This window comes from Meleagris gallopavo, chromosome 2 (genome assembly GCF_905368555.1).
Source record: "Meleagris gallopavo chromosome 2, MGAL_WU_HG_1.1, whole genome shotgun sequence".
Classification (NCBI taxonomy): Eukaryota; Metazoa; Chordata; class Aves; order Galliformes; family Phasianidae; genus Meleagris; species Meleagris gallopavo.
Window position 1 is genome coordinate 1,793,395 of NC_139405.1, and position 22,558 is coordinate 1,815,952.

General features: G+C 41.9%; 1 long non-coding RNA gene across 1 annotated transcript in view; it reads left to right on the plus strand.

Moving 5' to 3' along the window:
* LOC146544838 (uncharacterized) overlaps positions 1-22,097 on the plus strand; it is a 75,459-nt gene extending 53,362 nt beyond the window's left edge. The window contains exon 3 of the long non-coding RNA XR_014881747.1: positions 20,962-22,097. This is a non-coding gene — a long non-coding RNA (uncharacterized LOC146544838). The remainder of the gene's footprint in view (positions 1-20,961) is intronic.
* The last annotated feature ends 461 nt before the right edge of the window (positions 22,098-22,558 follow it).

Here is a 22,558-nt window from a genome sequence, read left to right on the forward strand (position 1 = left end):
TTTATTTAGATATTGTTTTAGCCGTAGCAATCGCAGCAGCAGCACAGCAGGATCGTGTAACAACTGATGCTGCTGTTGCTGGCTGAAACGAATCTCAGCGTCGGGCAATTCAGGAACTTTTGGTTCCTTGCCCCTCCGCTGCCTGATGGCCAAACCCCGCTCGACCCATCGGTGCTTTTTGCTGGGGGAGCGAGCCCAGAGAACCTTCGGGAGGTGTGGGTGATGGTTTCCCAGGTACGAGCCGGGAAATAGCGGCGGTTGGTTTTGTTTTCCCGTATTCTGCCGTCGCGGTGTGCATCCGAGGCAGCCGGGCTGAGCGGTGCGGCGCCACTGCCCTCTGCTGCCGGCCGAGCGGCACGGCCCGACCGCCGAAAAAAGGGAGAAAATGGAGAAAAAAAAAGAAGGGGGAAAAAAAAAAGGAGAAAAAAAAAAAAGAAAAGAAAAGAAAAGAAAAGGAAAAAAAGGGAAAATGAAAAAAAAAAAAGGAGGGGGGAGGGGGAAAGGGAAAAAGAAAAGGAAAAAGAGGGAAAAAAAATAGCGTTCACCCCTGCGATGCACAGTGAGGGAGTTGGGTGTGCTTGGGGAATTGGCAGAGCATGGAGCCCGGCTGGGGTCAGTGGAATTTACCAACTCAGATCATAATATTTTATTGAACATTTGCACTGGTGAGTAATTTTGAGAGCTGCAGTAACAAGCTCTGTGAATAATTCCAGCGTCTGTGCTTGAATATGGTGAAATGCTTTGAAGAACTTAAAAGTATGGTTTAATATATTCCCTGAGTGCTAAGGTCATTTGTGGTCATCATTCTTAACTCATTTATTTATGATAGAGCTTAAAGGAAAAAGAAAATACTTTAAATTTCCAAGTTGGAGCTTGTACAAAATCTAGCAAATCTATTTTTAACCAAGTGTTTTAGCTAGTAAGTATTCCTATTATTTTGTGCTTTTCCATATAACTTATACTGACAGCAGCTTTTACAGAATACTAATATTCTCTCACACACATTACACATCTAAGGCTTCTAATTACAAATCACATTTTACACCAGCTTTGAAAAGAAAGCTCCAACACTTTGTAGAGCATTCTTTTAAATAGCCTAGTACAATATTAAATAATCATTAGACAAAGATTATTATAAAACCGGGCTGCCAAATTACTGACTTTGTGTTTTCTGCGGCAATAATCTTTCATTTCTTCCTCAAGCACAACTCCCACTGGTGTGCAGAATGCAAGATTTAGGTCCCTTGCACGACGTGAGCCGTGCATATGAACTACAGCGTGGCTGGCTGTAGTATTTCAGCATTATCTGGAGATCAGGTGCGGATTGTATATTGTGAACCTGCAAGTGGGAAACGTCGTGGCTCCTTGCCAGGTGGGCTGAGGACATTAATAAGATCCAAAGTGTCTTCTCAGCTGTACTCGTGAACACCAACTGGAAACAACTTTGAATTCCCTGCTTACAATGAACAGCGCGTTGAAATCTGCTGTAAAAGTCAGTTTTCTGGTTTTGGAGCTGCTGCCTTTGTGGAAGCTGTGGAAAAACGTAGCTCGTGGTATGCAGTGCTAATCAAGAGGTTCTTAACCTTTTATCTTGCGGTGAGCCCTTCTGATGCATTAAATATTCCTCCATTCTTTCCTTGTTCCAAGTTCAGCGCTATTCCGGATAAAGCCTTAAGCAGTTTGAAACATCACCATGAAATTAATGCTGTGAAAAATCAATACACGTGTAATTTAACACCAAGCAAGTTAGCTCAGAGTGAATTTGCTGCAGAATTGACTGGAAGGAGTGTCCCACAAGCAGTGCAGGTTCTGCCATACGTCTGTGCCTCCTGGCACCTGGGTTCAAATGCGTGTTTGTTTTGTTGGCTCGGGTCGGTGTTGCTCCTGCTCTCTGCAGTGGTGTAAATCAGAACTAATTTAGTGGTCCTTGCATGAAAAATGCGTGTTGTGAAGGTTTGCAAATCAGGGCTGGAGTGCCGTGACAGAGCTGTGTGTGGTAAATTCACACACATTTATCTTCCTGGTATCTTCTTCTGCTCCATGCTATTGTTCTTTCGCTTCTGCAAAGATTGAAACTCACCTAAAATCTTGAAGATAAATCAAATTCATAACCTTGAGTGGGTATACAATTCCACAGAGAACAAACCTGACAAGACGGTGAGGCTGATACAATTGTAAGGCAGCCACCTAGCCTAGGGGGTTCCTTTAATGTTACTTGTGCTGCAATCAGGCATTGGCACAAATTCAGACGTGGTGCAGGCTGGAGCTCTTGAGAGCTCTGCAGTGTACTGGGCTGATGGGAGTGCTCTTAGCACGGCTTGCTGAGCTCATGGGCAGCAGAAGGCTGTGTGCTCTGGGTGCAGGGCAAGGAAAGGTGTGCAGCTGTGGGATGAAAGAACAGAATTTGGGAAATGGAAATTGGTGTGATCCTTCTGTGTGCTGCGAGGTGAGAAGGTGCAAGCACCGAAGAGAAGGAGTATTGCTGCTTAAAGCAACTGCTGTTCTTCCTTTCTGTGTCGTGTCTGGTAGCTAAGTCATCTTCATAATGCAAATGCTCTTCTGTTTGGATAGTAGATCCTTCGATCAGATCTCTTCATCTCGTATCTTATACAGCCCGAATTTTAACAGCAAAATCTAAAACTGAGATTGTTTCTCAAGTGTTGGGATTTAGCCCTTCACCTGAAGTAAATGGCTGGATCTGGGCACTATTTATAAGCTTCACTTTCCCACGAACACCATTTCCCTTTCCCTTTTTAGGAGTACTTCTGCAGTGCTGAGAAGCTGATGCTGTGACATATCGGAGGCAGCTTTAGGGGTGAATCTCCTCTGTACCCCTTGTAGGCTCTGTCTCATAGTGGGTCCAACGGATATGTTTGAGCTGAGCCTCACACTGGGAAATACAGCTGTTGCCTCCACTGTTACCAACTTTGTTGCCTTTAATGCCTCACTTGCAAACCTAAGAGGCAGCAGACTGCTGTTTGCATTTCCCTTAATGTCAGAGTTCTCTTTTACGAGTTTCACTTTAGAAAAATGAGTTTTGAGCAGGCAGAACATATGGTCTCGTAATTCTACAGAACTGTAGCTTTATTAACTTAGTACAAGTTGTTAAAAAATACTTTAGGAAACGCAGTATCTATGTAGATACAGGAATGAAATTTGTACCTCTGCAGGAGCATCTATGCCAGTGTAAAGTTAGTGTAGCACAGGGCAAGTGTTTGCAAGAATGCCTTCAAGAAAGTGTCAAAGCCAGAAGCAGAGTATGAATGCTGGCCCTCTTCCTGCATTTCTTCCTGTCCAAGTTCAGAAAAATTATTTCACAGCTCTTTCTTTGATGTCTTATTTCTTGCCATTAATTAGCTTCTTGAAATTCCTTCTGAAACGAGCTGATGACAAAAGTCCTGTGATTTTATGGGCAGACAGCATCTGGAGGTGCCGGAGTACTTTTGAGTCCATCCTCAGGGCTCGCCACAGTATCTATTTGACACCCATTTGCCTTTAAAATTATTTTCCTCAGAGCTTTCTAAAATGATAATCTCCCCCTCCCACATCACATATTCAGTTTTAATTCCTTTGTTTAATACGTTTCACAGTCCTTAGCGATAGTCAGTGCTTTTGGCTGTTTTTTTCCCACACAGGCAGGCAGATCTACGGCCAGCTGACAACAGACTTATCACACTGATGATGCATGTGTATGTCAAGGTAGGGAAAAGGATGAGATAAATGAGAGGGAAGAGGAGAGACCCTCTACTAATGAGGAAACCTGCGCACGTTCTATTTTTGTAGGTGGAAATTTGAGCTATTGTTATTAGGCAGTAAAACTCGATGGCAGATGCCAAGATGCTCATCAGAGCTGAGGACAAGGGTGGGTAGGGCAGGAAGCTGAGGTGCTGGGATAGGATTGGAGCAGAAATATGAATATGGGCGTTTTGGAAATGTAATGAAATGCAAATGGCAGACGTTTGGAGTGAAGAAAGCTTGACAACACTGGATTATCTGGTGTTTTCCAAAGAGCTGAACACTGAGCCTTCCCATGACTGTCCAGTCCTGCCCTGTGTCTGTCAGGCTGGGTTGCTCAGCAAGTTTCTTCCTGGCTTGCAGATAGGATGGGTAATTTCAATAGCTCCAATAGAGAGGATGTGTCTGCTGTAGAACCAGAAGTAATCTTGGTGACTGTGAAACTCCTAGAGACAATGTGGACTCATTTGGGCCAGGAGCCAGAGGGAATATCTTTGGCTGTTTTAAGCCCTACAGTTGTAGACTAACAATGCAAATTTCCAAGGATAATTGTATATCAATTTCATATGCAAGTTCCTTTACTGAGGGGAAATATCAGAAATTAAACCTTACAAGTATCCAGAAGCAATTATAAAATGAGTCGATTATAGTGGTAATATTGTAAATGGAAATTCACTGAAATGTCAAAGTACTTGCCATAAAATGTAGCAATAATATGATACTAAACACAATACAGAGAGCTTTCAAATATTAATACCTTTATTATTTTCTCTATTAATACTGATAAAGTTCAAACAATCATCACAAGCTGATCAGGGGAATAATAATATCATTACAATCAGCTGCTGGCGGGAGCTACGTACACATAATGGTGCTGTCATTCTGTCCTGCTGGAAGATCACTTACGAACCAAGTTGGATTCTGACATAAATCCCTGGAGGTAAATGACAGGACATTACAAGGCTCAGAGGATAATTGTAAACTCACATGCTAATAGCTCAGACTTGCAAAGATACCAATCATAACAAAAATGGTAATAAATAGCAAATTAATTTTTTCAGCTTGCTTGGCACTGTCTGCTCAGAGAAAAAGTTCATTGTATTTGAAGGCTTAGTGAGCTTTGCTTGCTGTATTTATTCTACTATTCTTTCCCTTATAGTGATCCATACATAATGCCACTGCTCGCGGCTGGTTTATTTAATGACCTAATCAGCAGGCTGCTCCTGGAGTTTTCACAGGATGGGGATGCATTTTCTTGCAGAAGTGCTTGCTTTGCAAAGGAGGCTTCTGAGTTGGGCAGACCAGGAGATCTCCAAGCGATGCAGATGGCGCATAACTTGAGTGTCTTTGAACTCTGTAGTCGCTGCTCTTTGGCACTGAGGCACGTTGAGGCTCCCAACATCTGCATGTATCTCTGCATACAGCTTCACAGTCACCACCGTAATAAATAATGTAAGCATTTCATCCGGGATTGCAGAGCCCAGGCGTGTCCCCATGTCTATGTAATGACACTTGTTTTTTAAGGAAATCGGTGTTTTAAAAGTAAGTATTTAAAAATCAAGGATTAAAGTCAAAGACAGAACAACAAAATGAACCGTTCCATTACTTGAAGGTATAGGTGCTCTTAGAGGAGCATATCTCAGGCAGCAGGGTTAACACCAAGGGCACTGCTAGCTGCTTGAGGATGAGTTCAGGAGTTACAGTGCCTCTGGCAAAGCTGTGGGTCCTGCTTGCAGGGTGGGTTACACTTCTGTTGTGTGGTGGAGGAGTCTGTTGCTGATGATGTGCTTTCCAGGTATGTTTTTTTAAGTAAATTTTTGCTTTAGAAATAACTAAAACAGAATTTTCAGAAGAGCAGCCTGTGCATTTAATTATAATACTGAATATTAATTAATAAAAAACATCAAAAATAAGTTGCTGGCTGCTGTATAATTAGGTATCTACACCCATCAGATCAAAGTATGCAAATGAACTACATTCTAATAAGCCCCACTGTTTAGCTTGAGAAAGATAATGAATCTAATTTGCCTGCCTTAACTTAGCCAAAGTCACTAACTATGTGATTTTCTTTTCTTTGTACATTTTTTTGAGCTGGTACAAAAATGAGATAATCAATAATGGGGGATAGTCTCCTGAGTGATTCCCGCTAATGCTAATGGGAGTTAATTGCTTATATTTAGAGGAGATCGCACAGTTCTGGCACCCCAGTGAATATAAATTACACAGTGGCGGTGATCGCACAATAGGCTAAATCATCCCCACCCACAGGAGGAGGAAAGTTATTTGGGGAAAACTGCTCTATTCCTCCCTCAGCATGTCGTCTGTTTCCCCAGGGGCACACCACCAGGCTCCTCGCCTGGCCATGGCCGTGCCCAGGGTGCCCAGAGCTGCCACTGGGCCCACAGTGCTGCCTCTGCCCGTGCTCTTGGGAACAGCAAAGCAAGGCTGGCAGTGCCTGCTGGAGCCAGCTTGATGTATCTCCTGCTCTTGTGGCATCAGACGCATTTGGCTGTCCCCAGCTTCTGGTTCCTCTGTGTTCCTTTCAGCCCTCTGTTGAACCAGAGGATCATTAAGGTCAGAAAAGACCTCTAAGATCACCACGTCCAACCCCCACCCACCTCCGCTGTGCCACCAACCACGTCCCTCAGTGCCACATCCCCACAGTTTCTGAACACCTCCAGGGATGGTGACTCCACCACCTCCCCAGGCAGCCTGTGCCACTGCCTCACCACCCTCTCTGAGAATAAATTGTTCCTAACGCCCAAACCGAACCTCCCTGCTGCAACTCGAGGTCATTACCTCTCATCCTAAGAGCTGCAGGAGAGGGACTAGCATCCCGTCTGTACTCCCACATTGTCCCCAGGGCTCCCATGCATTTTGTCCTCCACTTCTTTGCACTGGTTCCAGGGCACAAACAAAGACTTCACCACAGCCTGTTGGCAGTGCAATGTCCCTGAGACCACTGGCACGAGGCTAGCAGCGAGCCTGGTGCTAATGAGGGAAATGGAGTTGTTAACGTCATTAGGAGTTTGTCAGATCCTGTTTGGAAGGGCTGCATGAGGATGCTGGGCTGTTAATTCTGTTGTTAGCGGTACCTCGGGCTGAAACTCTGCCACTTTGCTTCTGAGTCTCCAAGCATCCTATCTAAATTAAATTGGCCTGACATGCCGTTATCCATTTCTAAACAAGAAACAAGACAAAACAAACAAAAGCTTTCACAGTTTAGCTGAGTCTATGAAAAATGCTGTATTATCTTGGCTACAAAAAAAAGAAAAAAAAAAAAGACTTATTTGAAGATGGAATTTTGCATATTGTTAGTCTATAATTTAGGCACTTCAGTATTTAAAAAATTATATGGCTGAGTTATTTACAGCAGAAGAGAGGGAGTTGTGCATACAGATTAGCTTCTTGTCATCATGTTTTTAAATCTGTAATGGGCATAATGGAGTCAGCTGTACAACGGTAATTTGCAAAGCCCCATTGATTTCAATGAAAGTGCAATGAGGATGGTTAAAGGTATTGGGAAGGCCGGTGCTTCCAAATGAAGAGAGATTAAAAAGGCCAATATTAGCAAAAGGAACAAATAGAAACAAATGAGATTATAGAGAAGGCTTCCGATACAGTTCAGGCAAAGATAGGTTAGCTGATCAGCAAAGCGAAATATCCCCATGTTTAAACAGGACTCACAAGTTTTCATGCTTTGATTTAAAATAGTTGACCTATAAATTGATGTTTTTCTTTCTCACGAACTGCATTTCAGCCTGATGTTCACATCTGCCCTCTGCCTTTTGGATGGCTCGTTATCCTTGCTTTTTTTATCAAACAAGTAGGAAAGGATGAGTACCACGAGCACCAGGATCATCATCAAATAACGAACTACCAGTTGTAAGGACCAGTTGTCAGTACTGTGGCACGTTGCCATTTTTACAGTCTTTGCTGCATAATTTTTTTTTACTGTATAATTTTTGAAGGGCCCAGCATCTTTGTGCTTTTTTGAGAAACAGCTCTCTGCAACAGAATGATTTGCTGTGCTAACAGGGAGTTGCAAGCAGATGAAGATATTGTTTTGGGTTTTGTAAGGGCTGGTGTATGAGAGGTCCACAGTGCTAACTTTGTGCTGAAGAAGAGCCCTTCTCATACTGTCACAGGACTGCTCTATTATTCTCCTATGAGACATTACATACAAATGTAGCAACAGCCAGCAGCTGGCAGAGACCCCTGCCCATCCTGCTGACCAGCGTTATCAGATATTTTCTCTCTCCACTTGGTCTGTATGTAACCACATACCATGTCTTGCCCTACATATCAGGTACAGGAGCTCTTTGAAGTGTTGTGTTAGCATGATGCCCGATATCAGGAAGCTTTGACCTCAGATTGACATCCTATACAGTTGTTACTAGGAAGTGTAATGAACGTGCATATATTTGCGTGTATATACATGTTTGTGCTGTATATATATGCATCCGCATATATATGTGCGTGTGTATTCTGCAAATAAGCTTATAATTTTACATATTAAACACTGGAACTTTTTTTTTTTTTTTGAGCATTTTTCAAAAAAATTCCATATTTGGGAAGTTGCGTTTGCCTTAAAGTTTGCGTGGTTTTTGTTGTTGTTGTTGTTGTTTTTTCCCTTAAATCGTATGATTTGGTATTAAACTGTTAGAGCAGACTCCATCTCTCCAGCCATAATGCTGAGCTCTGCCTTCCTGCGGCAGAACATTTGTGCAGCTAAAGTAAGAGGTTTTCCAAGCAGTTAGCAAGAATAAAAGAAGTGCAGGAGTTCGCACTTAGAGACTTCCTTTCATCACTTCATGTTTTCTTTGCAGGGACATTTCATCCTTTATGATAATAAAGATTAAAACCTCTTATTGGTAGTATGAGCATAGCTCTCTTCCCTTCTCTAAAGCTTAAAAAGCCCTGCTTTCTGACTGCAAATCATGCATTTTCAATATGAGTGTTGTGACGTTAAGCCAAGTGAACTGTCCTGAAGTGCTAGAAACCAATTTTTTCCTATCAGCTTGTCATCATTTGTTACTGTTCTCCTCAGCAGCAGAGGCACAGGAAGTTTTATGTCTGGCACTGAATGTGAGAAGATAGCAACCCTGCCACAGAACAAAAAGGACTCATCAAGATTCATTTCAAGGTGTTCCATGTCTCTGTGTTTTGAGGACTAAAACCGTCGAAGCAGCTAAACAGTTTTGTCAGTACTGCTTAAATTGAACCGAATTTACATGAGCAAGCTATAGGCTTTTTGTATAAAAGGTCTGAATCACCAAACATCTCATTTTTAGCAGCACTGCTAACAATAAAAGTAACACTTCATTATCTTTGTAGATAGTCAAATGTATCTAGATTGCTTTTAAATTCCAGCTTCGCTTTTGCAGATCGGGTTATGAATAAGGCATGCAGCAATGCATCGATTGAAATAATTCTATCCTCTGCTTTCAGGAAGCATGGAGATATTTGGGAAATAGATCTCTATGTAAATTGCTTCTTTTGAGTTAGGAGGCGTATTTATTTTTAAAAAGGTTCCGAGCCTCCCAAAAGGCCTCAGGCATTTTGTGGCACTTCTGGATCTGCTGCAGAGCACACAGCCAGCTCCAATATCCCTGCGTCCAGACAACTGCCTGCTTTGCCAGGGCTGCCACATGAATTGGAAAGATGCTGCATGCCTCTGCGTATTGGTGAGAGGATGTAAAAGGGATAAGAAAAGCATGCTCGTTCAATCTTTCTCTGTTTTTATGTACATAAACATAGTGGAGCCTCTGGGATGACACTTTCTCTTTTATGGTGGTAAATCTATTGACTTAAATGGGGATAACTTGTGTAGAGGACTGACATTCAAATCGGAGGAAGAGCATTAAGAGGCTGATTTCTGGGTGGTTCAGCCTGGATGTAAGTGCAGTTTTTCAGTCCAAAATTTGTTTTATTGTGAACTATGTTCTCACACTTGAAAGTAATGTGAGCTCTTTATCTGGCATTGACAGCACAAGTGCAGGATTTCGGTGGAAGAACATCTCAATTGCATCAGTTAGACTGACAAGAGCATCAAACCCATGATTGATTCTCACATTTGCACGTATCTTTCCTTTTCAGTTTGGTTTATCCAGGAAAAACATGCCAGATCTTTAGCAGTGAGCTGTAAGTTGCAGCAAACAGGCTTAGTGCTGAGCTCAGTTGCTCTTCTTTTCTGTTTTCCAACTCAGTCTCTGCATTTCCAGCTACAGGCTGAGGCATAGAGACTCCTTGCTAAAAGGGAAAAAGAGAGTTGCATAGGAAATCTGATCATCAGGTATTTCCCCAAAACTTCTCTGATTATTTATTGCAATAATGCCAAAGTCTTTGATACTTTCCCTATCTGTAAAGCGACGCCGAATGCCATTCGGTGGTGCCTCAGGTCCAGTTGTTTTGCAGAGAGGGAGCTCCTTTTTGGCAAAACCACAGTTCAGTGTAGGGCACTGTCACACTCTGATGTGCCCCCGCAGTGCTGCAGTTTTCTCAAAGTCACACCTTTAGGGCCCAACTGAAAGTTGATTTCAAGCTTCCGTTGGTATCAAAGAGTGGGACTTTCGGAAGGCTTCCTGCAGCATCCAAAGACTCAGGGAGCTCCAGCAAGGAGAGCGGCAGTGCAGATTACGGCACAGATGGAGCCAGTCCATTTTTATCAAGTGAAAAATTAAATGATGCACTTGAAGCCCCGAAGCCTTTCCTGCACTTACCACCATCGGGTCTGTAAGCGATAGCAGGAAGGCTGCTGACGCTGCCCTGGGGAGAAGCACTGCGTTGTTCCAGCCAGGCCTGCAGCTGGCTGTGTGTCACACACCCAGCAGTTCCAATGCAGATGCAACCAACTGGTCTGAAGAAGAGTTTCTGTAGGGAGTGGAGATGTAAGGCAGCATTAGTGCAGGAGTGCAAGCAGCACCACAGCGTGGCAACGTGGGAAGCCGACAGAATCCCGCAGGGAGCTGCTTAAAATCTACTTCACTTGAGTGGCCAGCCAAGGAGTGCAGAGAGGTCAATATATCCATAATTATTATTACAATTTTCTGTTTAAAATATGCCAAGCTCTTAAAGGAAAAAAAAAAAAAAGAAAAAAAGATTTTTTTTTTAAACCTTTTAAATTACAGCTTCAAAGCATTAACTTGTCTAGTAGCTTCCTAATTTCCCTAAGGATGTAAGAAATAGGCATTAGGATTCCTGGAGCAAGACAAAGACTTTTAAAATTCTAGATTTTAAATATAAAAGCATTTAATATACGTTATTGAAATGGAGCAGCTAATTTTGTGTGACTTTCACTAACTAGTTCCTGGAGCCCACACAAAAGTACATGGAGAGGATGCTTCATTTTCATCTTCAGAATACCCGTTAGCATTGGGAAGAGACGAACATATTTCCATTTTGCACATCTCTCTGGAAAGCGTTCTGGCCATGGAGAACAATGACTTCTATTTCTGAATTTGGAAAGCTGTACAGCTTGCAAATAATGCCATCTTATTTTTTCAATATATTTATTTTCTTCAGCAAATGAATGAGGTATCCTTCATGACGGTGACAATGAGGAAAACATTACCAATCCATTATGCAGCACTTCAGATAATTAATTTTAGTATAGCAAGTAAATAATTCTCCCAATGGCCTTATGAACTAGCGAGATAAGTATTATCTTTCCAAGGGTAAGTGTCACTGGCAGTAACAGAACTGAAAGAATGGGATGCTGAGTTTTAATTTTCTTATTTATTCAGGGTGAGATAGGATATGTATGTGATAAGTGTTCATAATGTCAGCCCAAGAAGCTTACTGTGCCAAATGGCTCATGATGTGCTAACCACATCACACTTGCCCCTGCTTCAATTCACAGGGATTACTGACCTCAGAAATGGTGCAGCACCTTCCTATCAGAGAATACTCAGGGATACACGAGTGTAGGAGTGTAGGAGTGAGGATAATAGTGCCTGTGGGGAGAGCTGTTTTATGTTGAAGGGGTGGAGTTTTGGACCATTCCTATAATTATTTCTTGTTTTTACTGGGATGAACCAGACCAGAGTTTGTCTGCCGTGACAAGGGACATGTCTGTTGGTTGGGTACCATCACCATCAGAAGCAGTGCACAGAGCTGGCTGAGATGAGCCCTCCATGTGAGCTGCTCAGCTACCAACAGGTCACCAGCTCCTCTGGTACCTAGAATATGTCAATAAGAGGGGACAGAATTACAAGGAGAATCTGTGCCTTTGTTGTAAGGGTTGATGCAATCTGTACCTTGGTCACTTCCCTCCAGATTGTGAGCAAGTGTCAAAACGAGCCCAGCAGGGCCAGAGTAATTCGGAATTAAATCCCTCCTGTACTCATTTTGTTTCTTAAGGCGTTTCATTTTCCATTGTGAATCTGATGGAACACATAAGGACAATGGCTACTGTCCTTCCCATGTGAAGTCCATTCACCAACAGGCACCGTGCCCCAGCTCCAGGCTTTGTGGGGCTCTTCTTAATGTGCACCATGCTGGCTTCGGTTCACAGCAGGAAGGCATTGTGCATCAGGCATTTAATTGGAAATGTTTTGTTTGAGTAGGCATTGTTTCCAAGGCCAGTGTTTTAGGCCTTTATGTAAATGCTGAATTACTTCTATCAAAACAGGAAAAAGAAGAAAATAATTATAGCCATATTATTATATCTAATTTACATTTTGCCCTTTATGGGGTACTCTCTAATAGAAGTTTTCAAGGCAAAATGTGTTCTTATTAAAAGGCATTATGAACTCTATCTGCTTATTTTGAGAACACTGTATTAAAACCTACGTACAGTAGGGTACCTTTGTGATCTACCACCATTTATATGAAAAGCTTTGGTTTAATGCTTGTTCTAATGGGAAGCTCAACATTTTATCTCTACAGGTGTTGTGACAACGAAGAAAATGAGCTTTAACCAATGTCCTTGTTTGGGGATGGTTTGGATTATTTTTTGTTCTCATCTTTTTCTGTGAAATCAGACAGGAAAAAAGAGAAGTTTAAAGCTAATGCTGTAGAGAAATCTATACAGTTGTGTAGAAAGTGTTTACCTTATTATTAAGGAGCTAATTAGAAGGCTGTAACTATTATTTTTTCTTAGAAAACGTGGAAAAAAATAAGGAATATTGATATAATAGATATTATTAGTTTGAAGCACCTTTTCGTATAGCTTCTATTTTGATGATGATGGATTTGAGATCCTTTTATTATCTTCTGTTTCAAGAAGTGTCCTTGGGAAGCATGGATTTCAAGAAACGCATTAATATTAAGTTAGGGAGAAAAGTATCTGTTCCTTTCAAGCATTTCAGAAGACTTTGTTTTGAGATGAGTTACACGCTACAAAACACCATGAAAAAGAAAGAAAGAGAGATGTTACTGTTGGTTCAATGGCTGAGGACAGCAATTGAGCACCTGCTGAAGTAGTTTTTCATAGATACGGAATGCTGCATTCAGAGAAAAGATGGGAAAGGAGTAGGAAATTGTCATGTCAACTAAATAAAATATTCTGCTCAAGTAGCATCTCCTGGAATAAACAGTCATTACTACAAGAATCAGGTTGGTTTAAATGTTTTGTGCTTGTCAGTCTTCCATCCTCAGCTTTAACTGGGCCAATGGACTCCTGGCATGGATGGGGACAGAAGCAATAAAATGCTCTGAGGGAAGCAGCACTGGAGGAAGAAGTAGCAGGAAAGACTGCAGGAAAACATGCAAGTTAGCCTCTCTATCTTGTGGAAACAGCCGCATTTCATCCTCTCCTAATAGAATTTAGCCATATTTTAATTTAGAAATGATTCTTTTCTTTTACAAACCTTACACAAAAAAATGTGCTTTATCAGTTTTGAAGCATTCTTATTGTTATTCTTCTTGGACAAAAGCCTGATATTTATTTTCTAGTTGTATTTTGATGTACATTTTAATAATCTGACTGTAGATCTGAGAAAAAGAAATGATGCTACGTGTGCACAGAGTATGATGAAGTGTGCATCCTCTGATGTACCTGCGAGCCTTGAATTTCCTCTGCTCTCATACGCTCCATTGCAAGGTCCAGTTCTGAAAAGCTGGAAGTTGTAAAGCTCACTGGATTGCTATTGCTTTGCGCAGCTTATTCTTGTACTCTCTAACTGCTGCTTTCTCAGTGTGAAGGAATGTATTCCGTGCCAAAAACCCACAGATTCAGAGCTCGACTCCTATCTTCTGCAAACCTGTCTTCTGCTTCCCAGGGTGAGTGTGATCACTGCAGCCCTGTTGTTAGCTTTGCAGTGGTCCAAGGTTGGTTATCAGCAGGCATAGGACTTGCTTGGCAGCAGGCCTGCACCAAGACTCTCTGGTTTGTCTCAGAGGGCACTGAGTTCTGCCTGGAGAAAAGTCCTAGCCCTGCAGGACTTGCATTCTTCATGGGCACAAAGGGTTTGTACAGCAAGCCGTCTGTTTCCGTCAGCCAGTTTGTAAGAACTGCCCTCATCCTGATCAGCATGGAGAAACCAAGTCACAAGGAAGCACAGAGCACAGCTCCTGCCCAGCATGGTGGGCTGACAGGAGGGAGAACATGGAAGAGGGACTGGGCCCATGGGGCCAAGCTGGGAGACCGCATCCTCCTGCCAGCAGTGCAGGGGCCAGGTGGGCAAGAAAGAAATCAGACGGATGAAGACGAGTCTAAAGTCTTGCAGTGAATCCACAGCCATCCCAAGAAGCACGGCAGCCCTGGGCAAGCTTTGCTCTTGGCAAACATTTATTCAGTGGGCGCTGCAAGCTGCTGACTGACAGCGAGCTCTGCGTGCCCGCAGTCCTTGTCCCCCAGCATCACACAGCTCTCCTCTCCTGCAAAGGGAGAGGGAAGCACGCCGCTCCTGCTGCACACTCCACTTGAACCGAGGTTCAAGGATAAATATTACCTCCCCTCGGATGTGTTAACTATTTTTTAATGATGCGATCTGATATTTTAACAGTGTGCGCAGTGCAGCAGAGCTTTGGGTTTGTTGTTTAAATATCTTTGATGGTATGTCATAACAAATTAGTTTCTAAATGTTGCCAATTTGGCAGACAAAGCTGATTATTTCCTGCAATCACACTGCATATGTGCACAAGATTATAATTAATGACCAGGGATGCCAAGCACACTTTAATAATGATCCTTCAGCATTTAAGGGACTGTTAGAGCTATTGGCATTTGTGCCTCGTGTTGCAGAGGATAGGGGCAATGAATACTGATAGATCTATCAGTGTCATAGAATCCAATAGCTTCCTGATTTTTCTTATAAATTGGAGGATTCACTGGGAGTTATTGACAAAGCAGCTGCAGTGAATATTAACAGTGTTTGTGCTGCTTTCACTGAAGTACGATGAACTCCTAATTAGATTGGAATTGCTCTTTTGGCAACTTTGCCAGGTGGATTTTCCTTTCACATATTGTCCATTTTGTGTAAGGATTATAAGGAAATCAGCAACGGATTTTTGAAGAGCACCAGAATGTCAAGGCAGCAGAGGGATGGATCAGAATGAAAACTAACGTGGAAAGCCACTAAGGATGCTTAAAAAAAGAGAGAGAGAGAAAAGAAAAAGGTGCAGCTTGTGATGCAGCCCGTCAGAACCAGGGTGTGGATCCAGCTCCAGTGCTCTTTCCAACATGCTCAGTAAAACAAATCTTTGGCAATGTTCATGTGCTCAGTATGAGAACTGTTATAACACTATATTTGGGTCATGGAGAGGGTAAAAAGTATCTTAAGACTGTTGCTAATTCAGCATCAGTGCCTCCCTACCATTTGCTCAAATTAGCTGCGATTGAACGGGACACATGGACTGGCAAAAGCTGGATCAGGATAGCTTATTTTACATACTATGGACTTTAGTTTAAATAAATAAAATCCAGCTATCTGTGAGGGAGCAGATTCACATGGACTGCATGAGGAAAGGAGAGCATTGCTGGTACTGATACATCAAACCCACAAACTTCCACTTGAATTCTACTCTGACTCATGAAATTGGGTAAAATGTGAGTGATGGTTTTACAGACAAGGGAAAGAGGAAGCAAATGTTCCTGGCTTGATAAGAACTGAACACCACGATATCAGCCAGGCAGTGTGGAAAATAACAACCAGGAAGACCAAACAAACAACAGGGAGGATGACTCGTACCAGCATTGTGAACCTTGATGCCTCTTGCAGTACAATGAGCAGATCTATATCAAGGTAAAGTCTCTGTACTGTGTTCGTGTCCTTGGTTTCTTCCAGCAAGTGTGGGTCTGAACTGCTTTGGCTGCGTGCTTGCTAAATAAACAGTTGCAAAGTGGAGAGGGAAAGAAAAAAGAACAAAAGTCCCCCCCTTGTGAAAATCTCCAAGGATTAGCATTGCCAGAAAACAAAGAGCCCAGGACTGAGCATCTGCCCCTGCCCTTGGCCTCAGGGAGGTCAGCTAAGCTTCCAGTCTCTAACATGAGGCACTGGGCAGTCAAAAATTCCTCTGATTGGAAGATCTACTGATAAAGTCTGCTTAAAATATTATGCAGGTATTATTCATGAATATAAGGGGATTAAAATCTTGTTGGTAATAAAAGCTGTAGGACATAGTTCTGTTATGAGAAAGTAAGAATATTATTGAGGTCTGGTGTAAGGAGAGGTGCCAGCATATGAACTGCTTCTGATATTGATCAATAACCATCTTTTGCTGTAATTGTTCCAGTTTGTTTACTGCTGGGTATGTGAGTTATTGATCTTTTCTTCCTACTTCTTTGTGTTCTTCCAGTTTCTAATTCATTCTTGCTTCTTTTTCTCTTTTAAAGAGTTTAAATAAAAGCTTGAAAAGGATTATCAAAGTGAGCCCTGTGAAGAGATTGCTTAAAGCTGGCATTCATAAAAAAAAAAAAAGGAAAATAATAAAAATCTGTAGTCCTGATGACTATTCTAACCTTATCAGTGAGCTGCCTTGCAATAACAACAAATCAGAACAATTTATGTCCTGATAATGAGAAGCCCAGCATGGAGCACTCAGTGTTACTCAGTCTTTGGAATTCATAGTACCATGGGGCTCATTCTCACAGTCTTCTCTCTCCTTTTTGTAGAAGTCTGATGCCTTCTCTCATTTCTGTGCAGAGGGGAAAGCAAGACGGGAAAGCAATGTGCAAACTGTAAAATAACACCCATGTCTGAGAGTCTATCCAACACATCTTTGGTTTGCTATTGTAAATGCTGAAGCACTGTGACCATCTGATGCCTTCTTAGCAGGTGGGAAGGCACTCTTCCTTCTTGCTTTGCATTGCAATTGGTCAGGAAAGGCATCTCTGGGATGGTAGACTTAAGCCAATGTCAGACTTACTGGTGCACGGCTACTGCAGCATGTTCAAATAAAACAGAAGAGGACGTGCTTGGCGTAAGCAGCTGTAGTGCTGCCATAAGAATATTCAGAAATAACTTGGGATCAGATAGATTTTCCATTTTGGAAACTCCCTGTATGCATTTTTTTCTTTTTGTAACAGATCTCATATTTACATTACCAAAGCTCTATCTCAGTTGAACAGAAGTGCTCTGTAGTATTGCAGATGATGCCAAGTTGTGTGGTGGGGTTGAAATACCCAAAGGATAGAGTGCCATCCAGAGAGACCTGGACATGCTTGAGCAGTGGGCCCAGGAAAACATCATGAGTTTCAACAAAGCAGAATGCAAGGTCTGGGTGTAGTGGTGGATAGGAAGTTTGACATGAGCCAGCAGTGTGCCTTCAGAGCCCATAGAGCCAACTGTATTCTTGGCTGCATTGAAAGCAGTGCGGCCAGTAGGGTAAGGGAGGGGGTCTGCCCCTCTGCTCTGTGCTGTGAGACCTCACCTGGAGCACTGTGTCCAGATGGGGAGTGCTCAGTACAGGAGAGATGTTGACCTGTTGGAGAGTGTCCAGAGGAAGGCCACAGAAAATGATCCAGGGATGGAACACCTCTCCTATGAGAGCAGGCTGAAAGAACTGGGGCTGTTCAGTCTGCAGAAAAGTAGGCTGCAGGGAGACCTGAGAGCAGCCTTTTAGAAATATCTAAATGAGGGCTGTAGGAAGGAAGGTGACAGGACAAGGGGAAATAGTTTCAAACTAAAAGAGGAGAGATTTAGATTGGACATAGGGAAGAAGATTTTTACAATAAGGCTGGTGAGGCACTGGCACAGGCTGCCCAGAGAGGTGGTGGATGCTCCATTCTTGAAGACGCCCAAGGACAGGCTGGACAGGACTCTTAGCACTTGGCTGAGCTGTAGATGTCTTGTTCATTGCGAGGGAGTTGGACTAGATGACATTTTAGGCCCCATTCCTTCTCAAATGATTGTGAGACTCTCTGATTTCCCTTAATCTCTTTGCTTGAACTGAACTTGCCTCCTTCAGAACAGCTCAGTTTTCCTACCTCTTTATCTTGGATCTCATTTGGTAGAAAACCTTCTAACTGGTTGTCCCCACCTGTGGCTTCTGTACTGGCCTGACCTACCCTGAAGTCTTGGTGCCTTCTTAAACTTAAACAGCAGTAGCAGTAACTCTGGGTGGATAGACAGCCAGCAGCAAAGGTAGAACCTGAGGCTTCTCTCAGATCTGGTGCAATGTAGATTAGAGTAGGACGACAATCACATAATTAAGCTTAAGAAAGATCCGATGACATTCGTTTTCTGGCATGCTATCTGGGAGTATCCTTTGATGTTGAATTTGAACAGGAATGAAGTGCTGTATGAATTACACATTTCCTTCCTCACACCTCCTTTCTTGCCTTAGATGCGTCCCTTGGGTTTGTTTTGTGCCTTCCCACCTTGTTTCCCTGCTTCCTTTGAATACTGCTGCTTCAGCTGTCCCTTGGCCCCTCCATGGACATTCTCTAGGACCACCTTCCTTTGAGGAAGGAGAACAACTCAGGAAGCACTTTATCCACAGGATTGTTGAGGCTGCATAATAGCAGACTTAATCTGGGAGATCCCCTGTATATATATTGTGTGTTCGTGTGTGCCAGCTCCAGGATGGATAAGCAAAAGGAGAGGCGTGAAACTGAGGGGAAAAATGGCTACCAATACAATCCAAGCCTGATTTCTTTAAGCGTTAAGGCTTATTATCTGCCTATTTTTTGAACCATTTCTTTGATGTATGTAGGTGACAGTGCTCTAAAAAGCCGAAGACATATTTAAGATACCTGAAAGAGAATGTAGGGGTCTTAAGTTTTTAATAAGCTTGCTGATCAAATGATGAATATGCCTATCACTGAACTTCTGGCATTTATCTTCATAACTTTATCAAGATCTGATAGCAGTAGCTTTAAGAGTGCCCCTTCTCCTTTCTCCACTTTCATCCCTATCAGCAGGTATTAAAATGGCCTGTTTCCAGAGAAGAAAAATATATGTCATGTAATATATCTGTGGTTTTCTAAATGGCTTGCACATCTCATTAACTTAATATTTTTTCCATTGGTCACTTCAGATTTATTGCTTTCAAACCATAATTTTTTAAATTTAATTTTGACCTGACATTACCCTAAAATTAAATTCTGATCTACCCTCCACCTGAAATGGTCTGGGGAGGAAGCCATTTTGCATTACATTATCATCCTATTGAATTTAACTAATTTAGAGGTGACATGAATAAAATATTCATTAAAAGTACAGTAGCCGTTTGTCTGTGATCTTTAGCAGTGTCCCCATTAACTTTCAGTTGACTCCCAGTTGCAAATAGCAACCTCTCTTCCTAAGCCTTTCTGGAACAACTTTGATTTACATGAAGAACGTAGCCTGTCTTCTTGCTCTCTTACCCACTATTTGTTAAACTACCTTTTTATTTTCTGGCTCTGAGCTAAAATGATTCCCCTCCATGGTAGCCCGAAGTATGGATGCAGTGATGTATTAATGCAGAGAGATATTATGACTTTGTCAAACTCCTTTAAACAAAGATATTCCCGAGGGTCTTCAGCAGCTGTTTGGGGAAGTAGATATTTTCTCTTTAGTTAAGCAATTACTCACTGTTTGCCTTCAGTTGTTCCTGCGTGCTTCCTTCCTGTAAGCAGAATGGCACAACATCCTCGAGGTGAGGGCTGCTTCTTGCAGGAGTTGTGCTGAATTGTGCTTGGGAATTTCCTATGTCTGGAGTGCACTGTTCCTTTCCACTTGGGTAACTCTGGTAAAAGTCCAGCACAATTTTGTAGTAGAATACGGGAAGAAGGTATTATTCTTCGAAATTATTTCAAATGAAAGCTGGAAATATGCATAAGATTGTATTAAATAATAAGCAGAAATAAAAGTTCTGTTGGGCATTTGAAACCCGGTTTGCGGCTCATGTGAATCACTGGATGCTTAGAAATGCTTTATTCTCAACTTAAAGGCACAGTGTTATAGTGGCACAATGGGATCATAAATAACTTGTGCACACTCTGGTTTTGCCTTATTGATTGTGAAATGATGGGATAATTTCAGGGCTTTTTTTCCTCTGAGATTCTTAGATAAGGTGTTTTCCTCCTTTCCAAAGTTAATAACCAAAATCTGTTGATGCCACCGGGATGGAGATATGATCCATATTACAAATACTTGTCAAACTTCTTCCCCCTTAAAATTGTGAGTACTCTGGATTGCTTTTAATTGAAATTCAACATTTCCTTCTTTTTTAGATCTTAGTGCCCATAGCTTTAAAGATTTATTAAACCTTGGAGTATTTTAAAGTTTAAAAAATCTGCTTAACTTTATATATAATTTGAAGCATAATAGTAAGTAATATGTTAATAATAGCAAAAATGATTCCACACAGTCCAGTGCCCAGGCCTACATTCTTTCAGCAATCAGGGTGAAAGCATAAGATAAATTGGGTTAGACCCATGGAAGTTCTCATGTTTTCACTCAGCATAGCTGGTCTAGGAGCAAGTCTAGCTTCCTTCCTTTACAGCCACAGCTGAATGATGGGTACAGTATTGAATGCAAGAACATGGCATGATGGGTGATACTCATTATGAGGTGATGGGTTTTAGTACTTTCAGTGCAGGAATGTAATGATCACCATTTGCATGTTACTAAGAAAGAAGCTTTGGCCCCAGTAGATATTTCTTGTATTAATAGATAAATTGAATATTCTTGTGCCAGTTATCCAGATTCCGCAATAATCTAAGGCAGCCTATGCAGAAGTAGCAATTATGTGCTGTTCAATAAGGCATGTGGCGTATTTCACTCCAAAACATCAGCAACTCTTTTAACTAGTGGCTGTTTTACATCTACATTCATTTAATCTCATTTTATCTTGCAGATGGGACAGTGGACATGCATCTGCTCCTGGTTATGAGTGTTGGCCTCCTGTCTGCAGCAGATACAAAATGAAGGGATTGGGGCCACGTGCATTAGCTGCCAGACCTGTAGAGCTCAACAGCCACAGGGTACAGTATGGACCTTACTCAACCCTGAAGACTTGCATCAGAGAGAGCTGCAAATCTCATCTTCATCTATTATCATGGTAGAGCATCATGCTTTCAGCCAGGCTCAGACGCTGTGCACACAGGTCTGTAATACATGTGTGTCTTCCTGAGGACATGCTTTGGTTTGTATCAACACTGCTTACCTTGTCAGTTTGTGTAGGAGGTAAGCAGAGCATCTCTTCAGGCAGGAGACACAGGAGATCTTGAGTGGCCAAACTTTATTCCCCTTTAAGAGCCAAATACCAAAATCTTTCTTTCTGCCAAACGTTGGCAAAGCTCAGCTAGCTCTGTGCACACTGATGAAGTGCCCAGCTGATGTGGGAGATAGACAAGATAGGGACCTGAGCTTATCAAAATCTTTTCACAGACCTACCAGAGCTTTGTGATCATTGTAGTGAATTACACAAGAATAACCCAGTCAGAGAGCTCTCACATTAAAAATAGAATGATAAGAATCAAAGCAAAGTATCCCAGCATGAGTTTAATATCCTTGAAGGTTTGAGTCAATTTCTCAAGAAGTCTAGTGAGTACACAAAAATCCAAATTAAAAGTAGATCAAATTTACTCAAGCCAATACAACGTTAGCAAATTCAGAAGACACGTGTCTTGAAAGTTTCCTTAGGGCCATCCAGACAATCTGCCAAAAAACGCCAAAGGATTAACAAAAGGTGCAGCAGCAACTGCAGCAGGACTCTGAGTGGAGTGAAATTTTTTTGCACTAACTTTTGCTTTTTGTGTCTTTCTTGAACAAAAACATAAAGCCCAGGAAATGCATGCTATAGCAGTGACAATTTATGGATCCAATAATTTCTCAGATGCTATTTGAAAAATGTTTCTTTATCCAGGGGTTAACTCCTTTAGGAGTACAAATCTTTAAATTTTCTTACTTGCTCTATTAATTGGTACAACTAGATTCACCACTGTTATAAATCTCTCAATTTTCTAGTCTGTAACTGAATAATCCCTGAAATCTCATAGGCACAAATGGAATTGCTAATTTTCAATAAATCTGCAGTAACAGGTAATAGTGTCATGTTTCCCAGTTCCAATCATTTTTGCCATAATAAATGAGACTATAGAAGAGTCACTTTTGGCCATAAAATCTACTGTTCAGGGCACATATTTTAACCCCTAAAGCACTTAACCAGTTTCCCTCTCTTTGTTGTTGTCACTGTTGCAGCACAGCATCTCTTCCTGATGTAAGATCAGGACCATTTTGGACCACACTTGCTACTTATAGGCTGATCTGGGGGAGAAATTGAGAATATTTTCAGCTTTACAGTATTCAGTATGGGGCTGCAAACTCAGGCTGTTTGCATGAACCTGGAGATAGATGCAGTTCACCTGAAACCTCCCCAGTGCCCAATCCCAAGCCTGAAATCTGACTTTAAGGTTAGATGAACGCTGCGAATGTTGCCAGCCCTGTTGTGC